Source organism: Halyomorpha halys, unplaced genomic scaffold (genome assembly GCF_000696795.3).
Source record: "Halyomorpha halys isolate HHAL.00 unplaced genomic scaffold, Hhal_1.1 Scaffold36.1, whole genome shotgun sequence".
In the NCBI taxonomy this organism is placed as follows: Eukaryota; Metazoa; Arthropoda; class Insecta; order Hemiptera; family Pentatomidae; genus Halyomorpha; species Halyomorpha halys.
Window position 1 is genome coordinate 2168082 of NW_027108624.1, and position 20613 is coordinate 2188694.

At 31.8% G+C, this 20613-nt stretch overlaps 1 protein-coding gene across 2 annotated transcripts in view; it reads left to right on the top strand.

Annotated features, from left to right (window-relative positions):
- The window catches only part of PlexA (plexin A), a 593915-nt gene that overhangs the window by 529980 nt on the left and 43322 nt on the right, over nt 1-20613 (top strand). The window lies entirely within an intron of this gene.

Sequence of the window (20613 nt, forward strand, 5' to 3'; positions counted from 1 at the left end):
ATATGTATGTATAAAGCTCAGAAACTATAAGCTGTGCAAAAGTATTTAAGGTAGATACATACCTGAGATGTGGCTAAAATTGGTAAGTACTTTCGATTTAGGCCTCATTTATGTGACTGAATCTACTTTTGTTTGTTATAAATTTACATAGTATATATTTTAAGAGGTAACATTGATTCCTTGGAAATTATTAATATTTGCATTTTTTAAATGTCTGTACTAATCTTTTTTTTTCTGTATTTTTCAGGTAAGTTTTGAAAACCATCTCTCCTGTGTAGTGAGCTGCTTTTAAGTTTTTACTTAAAGGAGGTAGTACAATTTTAATAATAATATTGAGGTAGTATTCTTTCTGAAAAATATTACTAGTGGAATATTAAAATTAGTTAAAAGTCTCTCATGCTGTTAAGAAACGGTCCGATTAGAAACTATATTTTGTTCTTCTAAGTTTTAAATTCGAAACAAATTATTTTGCTACTTGTTATTTGTTAGGTCTCGAACCAAATTTAGGGAAAACTAGTGTAGAGATTATTACCATTAACATTTATCAGTTTTAGAAAATCTTTAAGTATTTAAATATTCGAAGTGTCTGAGGATCTAGAGAAAGAGAGTGTGAGAGAGGTTGGGTTACACACATTCTGAACGAAACTTACAATTTTCAGGTTTGAATTCCACTTTAGCCCTTACAATTTTCATAGTAGTTTATTCTTGATAGACATCGTTGACCGCGGTTTGGATATATATGGAACATTTAATCTGGGAAAATATTGTGATCGCTCAAATTTTCGAATTCAAGTTTCAGACGGAAATACACGTTTTCAGGTCCACTGAGGCGGCTGTATCCCTGTGATGTTACTGCAAAATTTTCGATAAAATCAACTTAGAATCGATTTTTCACATCTTTCCGATTTTCTCAAAAACGCTCTTAAGATTTTGATTTATTTATTTAAGCGATATTAAACATGATATGGGTTTTAATAGTTTGACATGGTTTAAATGCCGTATTTTCAAAAATGTTTCCTATAAAGTACCTTCGATTTTGTTTATTTGTAATTATTAACTATTTCGTATTATTAAAAGTAATAAAAATGTTGAAACATTAGCGATGAAAGGATTTAATAAGTAATTAAAAGAGAACAATGGAGAATAGATACAGAAGCTTAGAGACTGGAAAATCGGAGACAGCCGTGCGTGCCCGATCTCTCCTGATCCATTCATGTGTATACAACTTTGTTATAACTTTGAATGAAGCACCAGATTTTTGTGTTGTTGTACTTGTCTCTCCTATTCTTCGAGAATAATTTCTTTTAAGTACTAATGTAATTTTTTTGTTACTATATTCTATTTTTCTTTTATGTATCTTTTTAATGGTAGATATTTTCATATTTAACTATTGAATGATTCGATTTATACGTATCTCGTGCTTTGCTAAAAAAAGTGGCAAAAATTAGCTTTGAAATTTTTTTTTATTTTGTAATTCAGGTATTCCATAGATTGTACCTTTACCTGTAATTAATTTGCAACAACTATAATAGCTTTAGGAGAGTCTTTAGAACGACCTCTGGAAAGAAAGTAACCTCAAATAGTGCTACGGTAATATTTTTGGAATACGTCCTGAAATCGAAACTTTGTCAGATAATCAAGAAAAGGCGCGATATTAGTCGTTCAGATTATTTATTTTTCATATTACAATACATGATTCTATTTATGCGTGTGCTTTATTTGTTTAAATGAAATTTTGATTATTTAGTGAATACTAATATTTTTTATTTATTGATAAAAGAACTTACAGTTTATGTTTGATATTCTATGTACTCTTGATGCTTCCCTCTTGAACGTGCTGAAGTATTTTTGGTGGTATGGTGCTTGGTGGCTATAGATAAGCTACAGGGGGATTTCAATGAAAATTGTCTGTTTCTATCCCCCAGTATTGAGAAGGTTCCATTTCATTGTCCATTGTTTTCTTATATTGTCCCGTTTTCCGAACTCATATTTTTTTATTCTTTCTGTAAATTTTTGTGTCCTGTAACCTGATGTTTCCTTGTTCTCATATTAACTGTGGAAGAAGCAAGTAAGGAGATAAGCAACTTTACTTTTCAAAAGAATATGAGTTTGTATAGAACTTAAAACTATGCTGATAACATACTTGCTGAACATTCGTGAGATTCTTTCCTCTCAGAAACTCTCGCATTCAAGAAAAAGCTCTTGACTTCGTTAATTCTAGATATATTCCAAACAACATGTTTCCTCTTACTTCCTCAAAGCCTGTTCTTTTTTTTCTTAAATTCTTACTTCGTTCTTTTGTGGACATTTAAAAACTTTTTTTTAGAAAGAATGAAAGTATAAGAAGTTTTGACAAGAACGAAATAATATATCCTTGTACTTAAAAAAATATATATTACAGGATCATCCTAGGAAGGGGAGAGGGGTTTACATGGTTATTATATCAATTAATAATAGGACTGTTTAGTTTCGTGCAAAAATACACCCTTAACGATTTATATATTGTTTTTTATCCTTAACATAGTAATTATATTGACTCTTAGTATAATTATAGTTATTATATTGATTCTTATAGTAATTATATTGCCAGACATACTCTCATTCACTCACTTTTATATTTATTTCGAAGTTATTTTTAATTTCGATTCATTGGTAAATAGCCATTAGTTTAAGGATTCGCTATTTCTCAAAATTGTTCAATTTTGAAATTTTCAGTTGTTTTCTAATGTTTTGTTTCTGTTATAAAATATATTATGTATCCGTCATTCTTATTTTTTCTGTTCCTCAATTTCTACCTAAACAAATATTTATAGATTGTTTTTTTTGGTTAGTTACATTTTAAATAGTACTATTTGCTGTAAAATTTACACCAAGTTGTTTTTTTTTATTATTATCTTTTTGTGGTATATTATAATTTAGTAGTATATTTTTTTCTTTTGTAAGCATAGATTTTTTTATTTTCTTCTTAATTATTTTTTTTTGTTATCTTGTAGTTATATTTGTTTCGTTATTTTATTTACTAGGCTAACCTTCCTTTGTATGTTTCCTCTAGACCATAAAATATTTAAATAAATTAAAAAAAATATATACTAATCATATATTTTGTAAAATTGTTACTAGTAAACTTAAATTATCGTTTTCGCCACCATACTACTCATTTAGACTATTACCGGTACCTAATATCTCTCTATTTATTATTATTATTATTATTTTACGGTTTTATTAATAGAGTTACAAATGTCTCGATATTTCCAATTGTTTTATATGCAACCCTACTGGAAGAAAATCTCTTGGGATCTTGTGATATATTACTAATGCTACTGACTCTACACCAATATCAGAATTTATTGCATCTCAGTTTTCAATTTGCGTTGCAGTTTCAGGTTTCAATCATTGAATGCTATAAAATGCTGAAAGGGGTCGTACATTCTGTTTTTTTTTTTTTGTTTTTTTTTTTTTTATGTAACAATATTATTTAATACTAGACTGCATCGAACTCAGTCCAGTTTCTCATGATTGCTTATAAATTAATAGAAAAATGATTTATTGTTGGATACAAGAATGCTTGCTCGGTTGTTCCGTTACGCCGTTTGAGTCACGGTTTGAGGTCATCATCTTAGCTATAGGTCGATCCGACGATAATCCATCTTGGAGTACGGTTACCCCCATCAGACCATCATGATATCCCGACTGATTCCCACGTTTATAATATTTGTTGATGGCATTTCCAAACTTCAACCTTACACAGATCATTTATAAAGTATCGTAGCGTGCATCGTTTTACCATAATTGTTCCTAGAATCATTTTATGTATTATATGAACTGAGACATTCAAATAAATACGTCTTTAAAATCCTTCTGAATAATCAATCTTACATAATTAAAACTGAGAATAAGTATATCCTATTTAATTTACGAATGGCAGAAGACAAGGTGTCTACAGACAAAGAAAACCAGTAAAATTTAGGAATTTTAGTCCCAGGATTTTCCAAAAAAATATTATTTAAAAAATTAAATACCGTAAAAGTGGGTTACTTAGAACTTTTTAATTTATTTTATCAAAAAAGTGGAGCAAAGTTTATCGGTACGTAGGGAGGGTTTGCATCACTTTTAAAATTAATTATAAACAACTTGGGCTCAGTAAAACTAATTACTACAATTTACTGCGGTCATTATTGAAAAAAAAAAACATAAACAAGGGTAAATTAAAAAAAAATAAATGAAATAATAGATTAAAGCCTAGGAAATCCTACTTCCTCTCAAAGATTAACTCAAAGATATATTGATAATTATTTTTAAAGAATTTATTTTTATTGTTAAAAAGTATAAAGTACATAAAATTATAATATTTTAAATAGTGAGTGGTGTATTGTTTTATAATGTTAGTCAGTTATCTATTTTATTAATTCTATAAATCATGTTTTTGTATTTTTCATTCATTCTGCAATTACTAATATTATATTGTTTATTTTTTTAAATAGTTTATTTTATTGTTAAAATTATTTAATAATTATAATCTATATATATATTTCATTAATTCTATAAATATTAGTTGTTTGGTTTGTAATTTGTTTTCGTTCGTTCATTCTTCAATTATTATTATTATTATTTTAATTATATTTTTAAAAATGTATTTCTATTGATTAAAAGTGTTCAATAATTATAATATTCTAAATAGTTAGGGGCGTCTTTTGTAAATATAAATATAAAATTATTATAATAATCTTGTAATACCCTCCAAACCGTTCTGGTTACAAACCTACAAAGGTAACAAACCTTTTTTTAAACCGTTAATAGAAAGAAGACACGTGTTTCTTTTAGATATGACTTAATATAAAATTTTCTCTTGAAATCAAAATAGAATAAAATATTCCAACGAAAAATTTTATTCAATATGAGTTTAGACCAAAATAAATCCTAACTAGGAATTTGTCTATTTTTAATTGATTTGAAATTACTTTTCAGTTGATTCGAAAAAAGATTATTCTATGGAAAGAATGTCGAAAATTAAAAACTATTAGACAATAAATAAAACAATGTTGCATAGTGGTGCAACGTTATTCCCAGTAACATTTTCGGAAATTTTTATGAAGGAAGAGGCCAATAATTAATACTAATACTTGCTTTATTATATTGTTGACAACATATATTTAAAAGAGATCATAGCAGCTAGACGACAAGTGTTTTCTACGCCGTTAAACGTTCTCAGGGTTATCATCCAATCGCGTCTAAAAGCGTCGCGCCGCTTTGCGGGGGAAAAGTCCCTCACTCCCAATGATTGGACTGAATAGCAGCCATCACAAGGGCAAGTAACCATCACTATGTAAATTGAGTGTTCAATGGAGCGAGTCCGTATCGAGGAAATTGACAATTTGAGGACAAGCCAAGAAGTTATTGTAGAGTAATTTCATCACCCCATGCCTAGGCAAAGTGCGCAGCAGTGGGTCAGGGCGGTGTCTAGACATGGTGTAATTTAGTTTCTGGGTTCTCACTGGACCAACTGCCAAAAAAAAAGAAACCAAAAAAAAAAGAAAACCAAAAAAAAAAGAAAACCAAAAAAATGTAATCAGTATCGTGTACATTGCACCAAAATAATATAAACCATTTTATTGGAATCCCTGAATCTTTTCGAATGATTCTGTTACCTTCAGTTCTAGGGGGGGGGGGGAGAGAGTAAGCTAAGCAACTCTTCAAGGTTCAAGCTGTATTTGTAATACTAGTGTATGTATATATAATATATATGTGTGTGTATATATATGTTTGTGGTTCTTGAGGATCAGTCAAAAATACAACTATATTGAGGTAACGTTTCGCAACTTTATTGTTTGCATAGTCATGTTCTAAAATGAAAAAAACAGAACAATTTTTGTAGAAAAAAGAATTTTTGTTAACTAATTATTAAAAAACTACATGTACATATTATAATTTAAGGTTAATAACTACTGCAATTAAAACATTACTTACAATTGTTTATTACAATGAGTTCTACATTGCTGGGATACAACTAACTGATGGTGTATGCCAGAAATTGAATAGGAGTGAAGTAGAGGAAGTAAATGTTTGGAGGAAGGGTTTGTTTTGGTTCTTTCTAGCAGATAGTCGGTCTATTATTTATTCTGTTAATTTTATCTACTTATATTTAGTATTGTGAATTATGTCTTATGTGATTATTAGGTTGAATTAACGTGAATTTAAATGTATGTTGCTCCAATCTGCTTAAATCTTCAACCATCTAGAAAAAAAGTTATAATATATATTTATTCGATTGGCTCTATAGACCTAGTTGATCTTTGGCCGCTTGAACTAGTAGTGTTATTATATTATTCACGTTTTTAAACTATTTATGAGGATTCTCCATTCCATCTCACTTAATGCGAAAAAAAAAATTTAATAAAAATATATTCGGATAATTAAATAAGTGAAAGTATTGAAAATAAAACCTGAAGTTAAAATCTCATAATAACCTCTGCAAGTTTCACGTCGTTCACGAAATTAACAACTTTTATCAGACCTTGTTAAATTCGAGTTTATTTTCGACAACAATTAGCAGACTATTTGTCAAACGCGTTTTAGGCTTTAAATTATGTGTTAAACTAGAAGGCGGGATGTGATGCATAAAATATTTTCTATATTGTGTTAGATATCATTCAACATTCCAAATTCAAAGGCATTTTCTTCCACATCCGTCAATGAATGTTTTCTTCTTATCCTTCATTGTTATTTTCTTAACGACAATCGATGAGCCCAATGAATTGTTTTGTAATCATTACTTTAGTTTGGAATTGCGATATTTATCTGTTCAGGGTATAGACAATTGTAATAGTTGGAACACTGCTATCCATCAAGAAACAAACCCTTGTTCAGTGGAGAGAGGAAAATTCATTTACTTACACTATCGGCCCTTAGCCCTTTCCTTAAAAAATGACGCCATTAAAACTGTTGGATTAGTTTCCTTTAAAGCAGAGGGATGTTAATGTTGGTCATTACTCCAGATAGATATGGGCCCCTCCATTCTACCTCAGTGCTGGGGGTGGCAGCTCTTATTTTCCCAGGCAATTACTTGATTTTTATCTCTTCCCTCCAGTTTTATTTTTATCGCCTACCCCTCCCCCCCTTTATATTTTATTTTATTACCTGGTAATTTTGTTACAAGCCCTATATTGGAAGTTTTATTTTATTGTGCATTGTGTTGATTTATTGCAGATGTGGAGTGCCAATTCGTTGAGGTGGATATAAGGAAGGGAGTTACCTTTATTGCCTCTGTATCGAAGGACATAAAAATGTGGGTGGGAACCTCTCGATATAACTTATTAAGTTTTCTCAAGTACTCGTGATCTGAAAATTATTGTTATGGAAAAACCTATCCATGCAGTGAACCTTTCGGAATACTGAGTTATATGGTAGGCTTGTATTGGTTTATCCTCACTTTATAGTTTCAATATAGGAGAAATTGATTCATTTTAGATAGCATTCCTTTTTATGATATTAGTGCTTTTCTAGAACTTATAATAATTGCAATCGCTGCTCTTAAAGACTTTTTCCTTAACGGTTGCTCTGAAACAAAGTCCACTTTGTTTATTTTTGACTTTATGCTTTAAACTCCCTGGTAGTCATTAGAATTTTGATTTATATTGTTTTGGAAATTCCTAGTTTGTGGGAAATATCAGTAGTATATAAGATGTATAAGAATGAGCTAATTTGTTACCTTACTATTCTTGAGTTTTGATCAATGATGTTAAGGAATATGTAAAATTAGTAGAAAATATTTACGTTGGAATAATTTTTAACTTGTGCATTAAAAAATATATACAAGAATGCACCCGTTCAATATGGTTCTCTCTTTAAACTTAGAGTGGGTTTCAACACCTCAATAGGAGTCTTGTACTTGGAAATTTCTGAGGTCTGATGATTAATTGTGATAATCCATGAGATATTGTTAGTGATGATTCTTTCTAAAGAACCTCCACGATAAAAGCATTGTTTATTTTTTTTCTAATCTGTTTGTTATACTAATCGTTATTAGTCAACGGCGAGCATCACGATCTCGATCGGATGGTGCTTTCTAAACGTTAAGTAAAAAAATTATAATCTATTTTCGAGTTCATGCTTCTCTTAACAATTTCTTCATATTTCTAGAAATTGGAGGTAAAATAAACTCATTATGATCCAATAATATTACTACTGGCTCTGAAGAGTAATAAGGTGGGAGATTCACGTCTACATTTTTCTTTTAGACATTAATTATATTATGTAATTACTTATCCACGTAACAACATTGTTAGTGAGTTAATTTGGACCTCATCGTCCAGCAACTGTCCGACTGCAATCCAGTTCTGCACATCCATTTTTAGCATCACTCTGTTTCTGCATGAAATATTTGGTCAGCCGACTGGTTCTTCCGTAAGTATCTTTCTAGGAACGCTTCGTTATACTGGCAACAAACACTCCAGCCCATCCAAGACTGGATGATTCTCATGATGTCTGGCTCATAATGTAGAACTTAAGGCTTATTCATCAGCCCCCATTTCCCACTTACTTTTAACAGAGCATTGATTCGCCGTAAAATTTTCCTCTCGAACATGAAATAAGAAATTAAGAACCATATGGGAGGACAAGGCGGAAGCTTCTGTTCGCTACTAGTCTTTTCTGTACCTGGAGTGGAAATGGTGTTCTCGAATGAGTCTAGAAAATATTCTTTGATATATTCAAAACAAACTAATCAGAAAATTCTCTCCGAATACCCATCGTGCAGTCCAGATCAGTCTCATATGTGTGAAGTATATAAGCTTTCTGGGATGTTGAGTTTTTCTCATTGCCTTGTGAAGCTACTTTGAAATCTAAGAACAGACGGTATTTTTACCATTTACCATTCTTAAGAATTCGCCTTTATTTCATAGAAAGTGGATTTCCCTACCCACATTCAGGGAAATACCTCTATAGGCTTCCAGTTTTAAGTTGACTATCTTGTACCAAGTCCTGCTTATTATTTTGTTTATGAATGAAGTCGTGTCGCATTGCTGTTAAGAGCTCCCCATCGCCAAACTTGAACAGCCAATACCAAGCCAGCAGCGAGGTTGGTTGTTATTGCGAGGTTATTATTATTGTTAAGCTTCAATATTTCTTTGGTTATTTCTTTTCATCAGGAGGTTCAATCCAGTCTTCTTTAGACCGTGGTATCCCATGATCTGGCTTTAAGTCATGCCATCTTTATCTTGCAAGTAATTGGACTTTTGCTTTGGAATGTTACATTTTTATCATTAGAGTTGCTCGACATGGGCTTAAATTGTTTCCTTCACTCATTAAACTGTTGATAGAACCTCGCTCTCCCATGTCCTTCATAGTCCATCGAATTCTTTTTGAGACATTTCTCTGTAATTCCACATGTACCCCTCTGCAACATGAGAGAGAACTAATATTTTTGCTTTGTGTGCTTCATTTTTTCTTAATGACACGCGCATATGGTGATGTACGATTCTCGTAGATTCTTTCTCTACCAACCTTCTCATTCGTATCACTAAAAGTAATTTTAGTCTTACATATGGGACAATAGTTAATAGTCACATCAAGGTTGTCAAAAACTTCCTCTTTATCAGCGTCGTTAGTCATAATGTGCCTTTAGATTACGCTGGCTGTAGGTTCTTAACTTTTCCCAGGATCCACAAAGTCTGGGGCTTATTTTTTAATTTTTTATTTTATTTTATTATTATTATTTTTAATTTTATATGACCTTTTATAAAGAAGCAGAACATATTAAATACAAAATAATGAGGTGTAGATACTTGACCGTAGATTAATGATTGGAGAAGTTTGTCGGGGGGTACGGTCAGCTAAGAACTACATAAATTAACAAAACCATATTTATTTACATTAGTCAGTTGCGAGCCTTCTACCTTCTACGCCACAACCCCTGATGAAGACCTGAAACTCAGGTCGAAACGTCGGCATAAAATAAATAAATATGGTTTTGTTTATTTATGTTGTTCTTTACTGGCCGCACCCCCCGACAAACTTCTCCAATAAATATAAAATAATTTGTGATACAAATGCAAAGAAAACATTGTCTTACTAGATTATAAGATACCCTTGTTGGAGACACCCCATAACCTAGTTGGAGTACATTAGGACGTAAACCAAAGTAACAAATACGCCCCCTAGATTTCAAAATCCAATATAAAGTGATAATATGGTGAAAGTAGCATAAATAGTAGTTCATTATATTTATAATTTTAAATTATAATATAATATATTAACCAAATGAATTAACATACTGTCGAACATTCTATAAAACTATTTTTTCTATAGTCCAGCTATCTAGTGTTAAATTTTATAATAATTATTTGACATTTTGCACGTGGCCATTTGGTTCGATATGTCTACGCCTATTCGTTATAATTCCCCCTTTGCTTTTATGAGAGCGTCCTCGTGTTTGGCGTAGGAATTCCCTCTAGCTAAGAATCTCGGTTAATTAAAGAAATTCCTCATCTCTTCCTGTTTGAGTTAAGAGTTGGAAGGGAGTGTTTAGGGTGAGAGTTTGTGTAAACTGTAATAGCAGTGGATCGTATGATGCCTGTGGCATTTTGAAGTGTGATGAGTTGTTGGTTGAACAGCGTTGTGTTTAACAGTGCATGTGATGAAGTCAAAGGTTAGTCAAAGTAGTTTTTGGTTCTCGGGTGAGTTGGGAAACTTGAACAAAATTAAAAATTATATTTCTGTATGATCTCTTTTTATATTTTAATATTTTTATCGAGACGAGTTTGCCTTAAGCCAGCTTTTGGCGCCAGGATGAATGAATAAAGTCTTTGATTTCCTAGAGTCAACAAATGTTCGCAATATCCTAGAAATTTCGGAAGGAAAATTCTCGATCAGAAACCTAAATTTTTACGCAACGCGTTTATCGTTAACCGAAAACCGGTTCAGTGGGAACTTGGCTGATAGCCTATATAAGGACATCAACTAGTTATTTCGTTTCCGGGCCAATCAAGTATGATTATGCTAGTGCCTGTCACGCAATTTTTAATTGAGCTTTTTGATCGATCTGCTACTCCCCTACAACATTATTATCTCGTGTTTTTACCTCTCAAACTGAATTTTTCCGTTCTCTTTTATTTACCTCTATGTGAACATCTTGGAATAGGCTACAATTCAGGAAGGCTTCCAATTCAATATCATTTACAGTCCTTAAACGAATAAAGGAATTTTAATGATCGTGGAAATTTTGGAAAAAAAAAAGATTTTTTCCGTCTTCGGTATACTTGATTTTTTCACGTATATATTTATTTTTTTATGATTCATTCAATATATTATTTCGTCAATAGGTTGATAATAATGATGTACAGCGGTTATTTTATCTTTCCTTATTCATTATGTTTCAATGTCCCACAATATGACACATACTAAATGAGGATACTCTTAATTGACAATTGATTCAACAAAATTTTTATCTGGCTTTGACGGATGTATATTGAACATATGAAAAGACGAATAATTACCTAATATATATGAAACATCCTGGAGAAATCCGATACGTTGATGCATAAAAATAGGATTATGTTTTTTTTGCTGAAATAATAATAAAAATATTTTCCATTTCCAAGAATCAATAAAAAATATTACATTAATATTTTCTTTATTTATAAATTACTGAATTTGTTCGTTCTAATTTAAAAAGTAAAACGATAACGAAAAAAACAAAACATTGTTTTTGCGTCTAACACAAGCAATCAACGTTCACGGTTAAACTCAGCGACAGGGAGTCTGGTTAAAAACGAGGTGTCGCCAAACCCAATCGAAGGCTGGAAGTAGACGGGCACTATCCAATTAACGCTCCCTGACAATAACATGACTAAATATTTGCCATGGTTGGTTAGCAGCTTCCCGTTGTGGACTGTTCCCTTTGATAGGTTTTCCTTATTTCAAATTTTGTTTCTAATTTTTATAAAACGTGTGTTGGAATTATTCGTAGAAACGATCATTGTTATTTGTGTATCTGTATATGGTTAAATGGGTTTATCATTTAATGTGCAATTTGATCTGCTAATGGCAATAATTGAAGTAGCATTTCATTTCAAGTAGCAAAAAATACAATATTTTTCGATCCTTTCTTGTAAATACGAGGCCTCTAATCAGCTGCGTTAACCCCCTTCTCCTTCCTCCACTGAGAACCAGTGTCAACAGCAGACTCCATCAGAACACTGAGGACAGGACAACAGAGCACGACCCCCTAGCACTATCAGCGTGTTATCTTTGAGGATGTTATCGGGGACAGTGAGCTATGAATAGTCTCATTAACTACATCAGCCGAACAATCCTCTTATCTCATCCCCACCTAGAGGAACCTACACAAGGGAAGGGAAGCATGGGGATCTTGTCTGCCTCGGCTTGCAAATTAAATTTGTTTGTGGAAAACAAGTGAATAGTGATCACTTCGGCATGGTTAGGAATCATGTTGGACAACTCTCATAGACCAATAACTTTTGAAGCTAAAATAAAGTAAATTGAATAATAAGATCGAAACGTAATATGTAATACTACTTGAAGAATAAAATATCAAAGTATTAACATGAAAACTAAAGTAAGTAGTTAAAATTGAAAGAGTTTCAATGATTAAGCTCTGCAACAGTGGTTCTCAACAAAATATTTCAAGGATCCCTTCATCTATTCGCTCAACAAGGACCTCCTAAATCATAAAATTTGTTCTTTTTCATAAATAGTTCTGACGTATAAAAATGAACATGTATTAACAGCTTGGAGGAAGGAGTGAAATTGAGGGGGCTACCAGGCCAATGACGCCAGAAGGCTGTCTATTCCTTTTGTAGGCGTGGCATCTGGTTGGCCATATTTGACAGTAGAGAGTGCTGCCGCGCCCCTTATGCCAGAGGGATAAAAAAAAAAAATTAAGAGTTACACAAAACGTGTTGAAATTGCGTTGTTGATATCGGTTTTTTGAATTAATATTAATTCTCAGTCAATTTTTTGTTGTTTTATATATATTGTACATAACATTTACTACAACTTCTAATCTCCACTTTTGTGATTAAATGAATGGTTTCAATTTCTGGAATATGATGTATAATATAAGGCCCTTCAAGGGGCGTGGCCTTACCTCCACCCCTAAGCGTCATTTTTTCTTAGAAGGAGAGTTGTGTTAGGCACCCCCTGATTAACAGGCTGCCCCTGAAATGTCTGGAACTATTTAGTAAAAATTATTTCCTTGGAATAAACATATTTTACTCATATATGAGTTCATATATCGCATTCCAACCAACACTGATTTTACCATTCCCTCTGCCCTACCCATTTTGATTTGACTTCTTGTATTAATGTTTAATTCAATGGACTTAATCTATGAATTATGAACGAGTTTTATAATAAAATAAAGGAGAAATATTTTCAATGTTTGAAAACAAATTTCTTGAATGTGATCTATGGTATACCGTTTGAAAGCCCAAAGATTTTCGACAAAGGAATATCCATCACATAAAGTCATAGAAGATAATGGAGTGTGACAACAAAAATGCATAAATAACCAGTATTTATTAATACATGTTTTTGTGTTTCCATGATTGTTATGACAATTGGTTTTTACATTTACTGTCATATATATGAATTTAATTTCTACTCAAAGTTGATGTGTAAGTAAAACTTGTTTGAACCGCACTAGTTTTTATTTAAGTTATTAGTACTACATAGAATTAAATAAAAAATATGAATTACAATAAAGCCCGTAGATTAGAGGAAAATCTTTAAGAAATAAAAGTTATCTCTCCCAACCGGAATATGCCTTGAATTTTTCAAGTTATTATTCAAATCCATCCCGAATATAAAGTGAAAGTAATTTATTATTGAATAAATCCAGCTTTATCGCCCATTCCGTGGGAAATAGCCCCTTAAATAACTAGCCGAGCTAAATTAAATATCAGCAAAATTAAGGCGAACTTTCGCTAAACAACAAAGATATTGGGAGTTTGCTGCCTCCGTAAATAATCCATGGTGAGGAGCGAGTCCATTTGTGAGGGAGGGCCTTGTAAAAGTTTTTTTTTCCTCCGCTATTTACCCGAGCCTTGAGGGGGGATGGGGAGGAGACGCCCCAACACCCAGGGGTATGTGGCCGGTTCCACCCTCCTAGATTAATTGTTTGTTGAATCACAGGGATGTGGGGTCCTTCCACGACCGCAGGGGCTTCTTCACAGAATGGACTGTATCCAGTGAGCCCCCGGCTAAATTAATACTCCTCAAGTCCTTCACATTTAAATAATTATTGTTTTCCATTGAGATTAGCATTATTATTTTATACATATAATATCTGATTTTATAGTACTCAATGGTGTGGGAAACCAACCTTTTTCAATGGATTTATTTAATAAATGTTAAATTTGGTGTAATTTTCAATTAAAAATTGAAGTCAAAAATATTTTTTAAAAAATTAAGCTCAATTTAATGAAAGTGTAGGAGTTTAAAAAAGATTTCATACATACGAAAGAATTTTTACTCTGACGAAGTTCCATTACAAATAATCATAAGTTAATTGTCAAATTTTTAACAACTTCATTTTCTAACAATATTAAACAATCCTTGTATTCTTCTGCCTCCAGTATGGACAGGAGCGAAATTGAATGAAATGGTCCCGGAGACTCAATAAAAAAATTCTACAATATAGATTTGTTCTGGGTTCTAACTCATTGTGGAATCTTGGGAGATAAAATTAAGCCACAAGCTGACCATTGGGCTTCAATAGTAGAAGCAACAAGAATGCCTGCTATAAAATATGTCACTTTAGAGCCTGGTTTCATAAAGCTTTTCGCAGCATCCTTGTTGGACTGAAAAATAACTCGAGGCATCCTTGTCGGTCTAAAAGAAAATTGCGGCTCACTTATCCTTCAAAATGTAGGAAGAAGAAAAACAGTACACATTAAATGCTGAAACATTTATTTATTTTTTTTATTTAAAACTTTATTTATTGATAGATATTACAATCTGCCACACCGTTTTGTTTTGGGTGGGCAATAGTTAATAGTGATGAATGATCATATTCATACTAAAATAAAAATGAAAAAAAAAAAAAAGGTAAATAAAATCCCTCTTCAAATATATACAAACAGAAGGATAAAGAAAATTAACATAATCAAACAATGTGCATGAAAAAATAATGATAAAAATGAAAGAATCTCTAGAACATTTATTAAAATACGAATATCAAACACACTTTATATTTAGTGTGATACCATTAGTAGACAAATATGAATAATAGATACCTAGGCAAAAGTAAATAAAAAGTATAATTAGAACCCATGGAGGTCTAGTGTTCAGTTCTAATAATATATCCAACATTTCTAAGGTTAAATGGTCTGCGAGTAGTAAACTTAGTATATACTAGGAAATAATAGTGTAGCCATTTCATATAAATAGATTCAGCTTCTAAATTGCAAAATAAATATTTGCTGCTGCAGAACCCAGTTTGGGAACAATTCCATTATAGGATTGCAACTTTACCATGTGATGTTAATGTGGTCTATTATCATTAAATAAACCTCTCATGAAACCGCTCTGTGTAATGTGATGTTAGTTACACTATGATGCGCGTAGAATGATATACGTATTTATTTCTATGATACTTGTCAATACAAATTTATGAGATTTTAAGTTATTTTTTATTCGTATGTTTTCGAAGTTTCCTTTCAAATTATTTTGTTTTTAACTCTTTATTAACAGATCGGCCAGTTTGGCGTTACAAGATTATTGTTCTTTGTTTGTTAGCTATTTTTTAACATTTTATTGTAGGGGAGGTATATTTTCTCGTGCAAGGGACACCCCTATTTTTAATGATTTAACCTTGAACTATTATAATTAATAGTATAAAAATTAATTACAAAAAAAAAATAATATTCCAGAGAAAATATCAAACGAAAACAAAGTTTTTCAGGGAACGAATTACTAAAAGCACAAAAAACCTACTTCTATTCTAGATCTTCTCATCCAGAGGTCACTTATATCTTCTTACATTTATTTAGAAGTAATAAATGTATAAAATTATTAGAAAGAAATTAGATTATAAGAAGAATATTAGAAGTAATACAAAATATAATTAAATTTAAATAACCTAGACTTTATCAGTACTTAATTTAAAAAAGTGTGGGTATTCCTTGTTCCTGTCCCTGACATGCTTTTTCCGTGGAACTATCAGTTTCATTATGATAAAATAAAAAAAAAAAAATGGACTAGGGTAATGGGTCTTGGAGAGTATTTATGTCTGCTGGCCTGATAAGAGGAAGGCTTTTGAGTCATTGTGTTGTAGAAAGGGGGAGCAGACACAATAGCATATGTTCTGGACTATTAGTGCCCCAACTGAGCTTAGCGTAAATAATTCCCACACTTCTCGTTATTTCTCTGCTATAAAGAGAAAATACTATTGGTTCCATTGGTAGTGATGCCAAAGAGTTTCTTTCCCTAGCCCTGGGGTAAGGTGATGGGCGATGACGAGGCTCACCAGACAAAGGCTAGACATAGTTGGGTGCGCGCCAACTCCTCCGACCTCATTCGTACACTGGCCCCGTGAGGAGTCTTGCCTATTTTAGTAGCGATTATTGACTTCTCTTACGCTAGCTTCTATTTTCGTGCCCTTTACTACACGTGACGCGCTAAATTTAGGTCCCGGTTTCTTTTCAACTGAAGGTTGTTTCCATATTTAGGAATGAGAACCGATGGTTGCGATGGGATGAAATGGTCGGTAAAGTGGTCATTTCGAAATAACCTGTAGACTTATTATATTAATTTCGACAAACTGATTAACCGTAAAATGAATTTTTGATTCATCCTAAATATCCGGTTCAGTCCTCGGGACATCAGCAGTTGGGACACTTAATAGTCTAGAACGTATGCTATTGTGCGTTCCCCTTTTCGCCACACAATGACTCAAAATCCTTATTATCAGGAGAGCAAACATAACACTCTAGAATATCCATTATCCGGACCCATTTTTTTTACTTTCACCTCCGATGTATGGAATATATAGTAAGAGAAGTATCATGCAAAATTTCGAATTTGAGTTTTCACGTTTGAATACACGTTTTAAGGTCCCAAATTAGTATGTCTCACAAATTAGTCTCTGTATGAACAGCCTAGATAAAAAAAAAAAAAAAAATCGTGCGAAACTGCAAATATAGGTCCGGGTATATTCCTGAACGTCACAGCAACTTAATCGAAAAAAAGTTATAGCGAATCGATTGTACTTTTTTTTTTTAGGATTTTGATTAAACTCCGTAAATCAATGTGCACTTAAGTGGTCTGAAACATGAGACAGGTCTTAACCTCATTGAAGTAATCTAACAGGACTTAAATGATGGATCTTAAAAATCTTCCTCTAAAGTACCTTCAATTTTGATTATTTGAAATAAATAACCAGGTATCACTGTTAGCAATAATAAACGATGATAAAGGGAAACCATGTACAAGAGTTCGAATCGGAAAAAGCCGAGTGCGCCCGATCGCAATCATTGTACACGGCTTCATTATCTTCAGTTAGACTGTTGTATTCTTGGCATGAAAAAAAAATTAGTTTCTTTAATTTGCACTTCGAAATACCCTAAGATACGAGTTTTATTGAAAGTAAAAGTTGTTTAATGCACTGCTCAAGATTTTTTGACTTTTGAATCTTCGTAGGTTAGTCCGGGATTATGCCATAATTCTTGTAGTTATTTTTTTAATATTTGTAAAGATCCAACCATTTTTTTCATTTGCAGTGCATATTTTTAAGGCGACATGAAATGGATAATATGTAAAATTATGTGATTGTGTTATCTCATCCTGTATGAGTAGGGATTGATAGGATGTCTGAGTAATAGATGGCTTATATTTGAACCAATTTAAAACTATTTTAACATTGATTATGATTAAATCTATGAGTCCAACGAATTGACCATTGGACCAAATAAATAAGTTTAGATTTTTCATCATCATTCAAAAATAATAAAACGTAAAAAGCTTAACACACTTTCTTTTTTTTAATAATATAAAATATATGTTCAATTTAAAGTTATATAGTTACATTTGGCAATTTATTATTTAATTTACGTTGACAATTTTAAGTAAAATTTTAAACATTTATCACTGGACAAACGATTAATTTGGAATCCACGCACAAGACTGAAAAGACAGGAAACTGCACGTCGATTTCGACTATTACAGCACTTACTAAGCAAACAGTCTAAACTTCCAATTCATTACGAAAGACTTATCTACATGGCTGTAATAAGGCCTACTGGACATACGGAGTTGGACTTCGGGGGTCCACTAAACCTTTGAATTCCTCTCGTATGCAATCTTTTCAATCCAAAATCCTTCGTAAAATCCTCAATGCTCCTCACTTTGTCACAAATAAAATCAAATTATTAAGACATAAATGTTCCATACGTAACCGGTCTAGCCCGAACCAGATATCAATCCTTCCATTATAAACTCCCTAACCACCCAAATCCACTAGTTGTTAACCTTACTTCCTCTTCCATTCCGACAATCCTCCGAGGCGTCTGAAAAGAAGATAGCCCTGAGACCTTCTAATGTAAAAATGTTATTAGACTGCTACCAATGGGTAGTTTTTCTACATACCTGAAACATTCCATTATGATCTTACTTCAAACTCACTGGATGTGTTATTATGTACAGTGGTAAATTCCAATAAATTAACAAAAAGGTAATTTAAAGAAGTATCTTCAGTTATAAATAATAATTAAAACTTCGGTACTTTTCAGATACCTTCTGAACCTTAGAAGGTTTTTATTTTTTTTTTTAAGAATTTCAGGGAATTATTATATACAATTGTATTATTTCTTGTTCACAGCTATTAAATGTCATGGTTGACCTATTTATTGTAACAAATATAGCATATAATAAAAAACAAACAAAAAAACATGAGGATCACTCTGTAGTAATGAAACTAGTGGGTATGTTTTCAACTGGCTATTTCATTTAGTCCCCTTCACTCCCCATGACCTTGCATTGATCTGCCTCTGTACCTACCTGGGTAATTTTTTCACTAACTAACGTGATGAGATAGTGTCGTATTTTCATATTTAATTGTTGTACCTTTGTTACTGTTATGTCTTTATATAAATTTTTAAAAATTAATTTTCGTCTGTCGGGGTTTTATACCGAATGAATGTTCTCCTAAACGTGAGCTGTCTATAAACGAGACTCATTTTGTGTGACTGAATTATGTATGTGAGTTTCAGCTTACTGCTTTCAGATTTACCCCTTGTAATAAACGTGGTTCCCTTTAAAATTGCTGAATTCTTAAAAACAACCGCCGAATTCTTTATCTGAACCCTCTCCCCGTTTTGCCCATATTTTCTCAGATTCCAAGAAAGAGCCCGTGGATATCTTTTTCGGGTTTTGTTTGGGATATTTTTCATTACAAAGCATTCTGAAAATAAACCTTACTCTGACTTTCCCGACCGTAAATAACGATCTGTTGAATCTCAAGTGTTTTATAACCCCTTGAGAGACGAATATTGTGCCCCTTAATGCGACGCTAATGTACTTGACAAATGGTGCCAACGTTTATGGTTTTTTTTATGCCTTTTATTGTGTTATTATACGACCTATATAAAAAATATATATAACAACGTATTATGCCTTCATATTACAGAGTCGTATATCTGAAGTTAAATTTCTATTGGATTATTATTCTATTATCTTCATATTCCTCCGTTTTCTTTAGATATTTGTAAGCGGCAGATTTATATTTTCTGAAAATATATTTATTCAAAATTAAAAAATATTTACTAAAAACTAGTAGTAAATGAAGTATTAATTAATATATTATTACTATTTGTTCTATTTTTGACCGCAACCCTGACCATCTTGTTATATTTAAGTTTTACGGTCAACTATATATACATATATTAATTAATATGTACGACTAATTACCAATTTATATGTTCATGCTTCTATAGTGGATTATATCTATTCTGTTTTCTTATACAGTTACAGTTAACGAGTTTCTTCCTTAATTTTCGAAATAAATTGATATATTCCATTTCTAATATTGTCTTATTCATAAATACATAATAATATTTATTTTGTATATTTTTTTCATAGTAAAAATAAATTCTTCTTGAAGTAGTTATTTCTTTTTTTTAGTACCTAATTTTTCCTACATCGGATTTAGGAAAATTACCTATAGATAAAATTATGTATTTATTCACAAACCAGTAATTATTTATCCAAGTAGTAATCACAGCATAGTATTTATTTACTGCAAAAATTTGTTTAAATAATGAAATATTCAAACTCTTGATGTTACTTTCTATTGCGTATATTTCCTTTAAATAATATTAATTTCATGATCATTTGATTCGAGAAAAGGTCTCCACAAATAGTGTAGTGTAGTGTTTGTAATATGAAGGCATATGAAATACAATAAAACCACGTTTACACTGTGCCAACGCTGCGATTACCTCGGTATGAACTATGTGAAGTTGCTGTTTTACTGTCGATAAATTTTGGTTGTACTGTCATACTATCAATTGACAGAAAGCCTATCTTAGCAGTGAAGCTAATGTTACATCAACATGTATACGAATTGACAGTGAACTGTCTCACCTAATCTAGACTTTGATG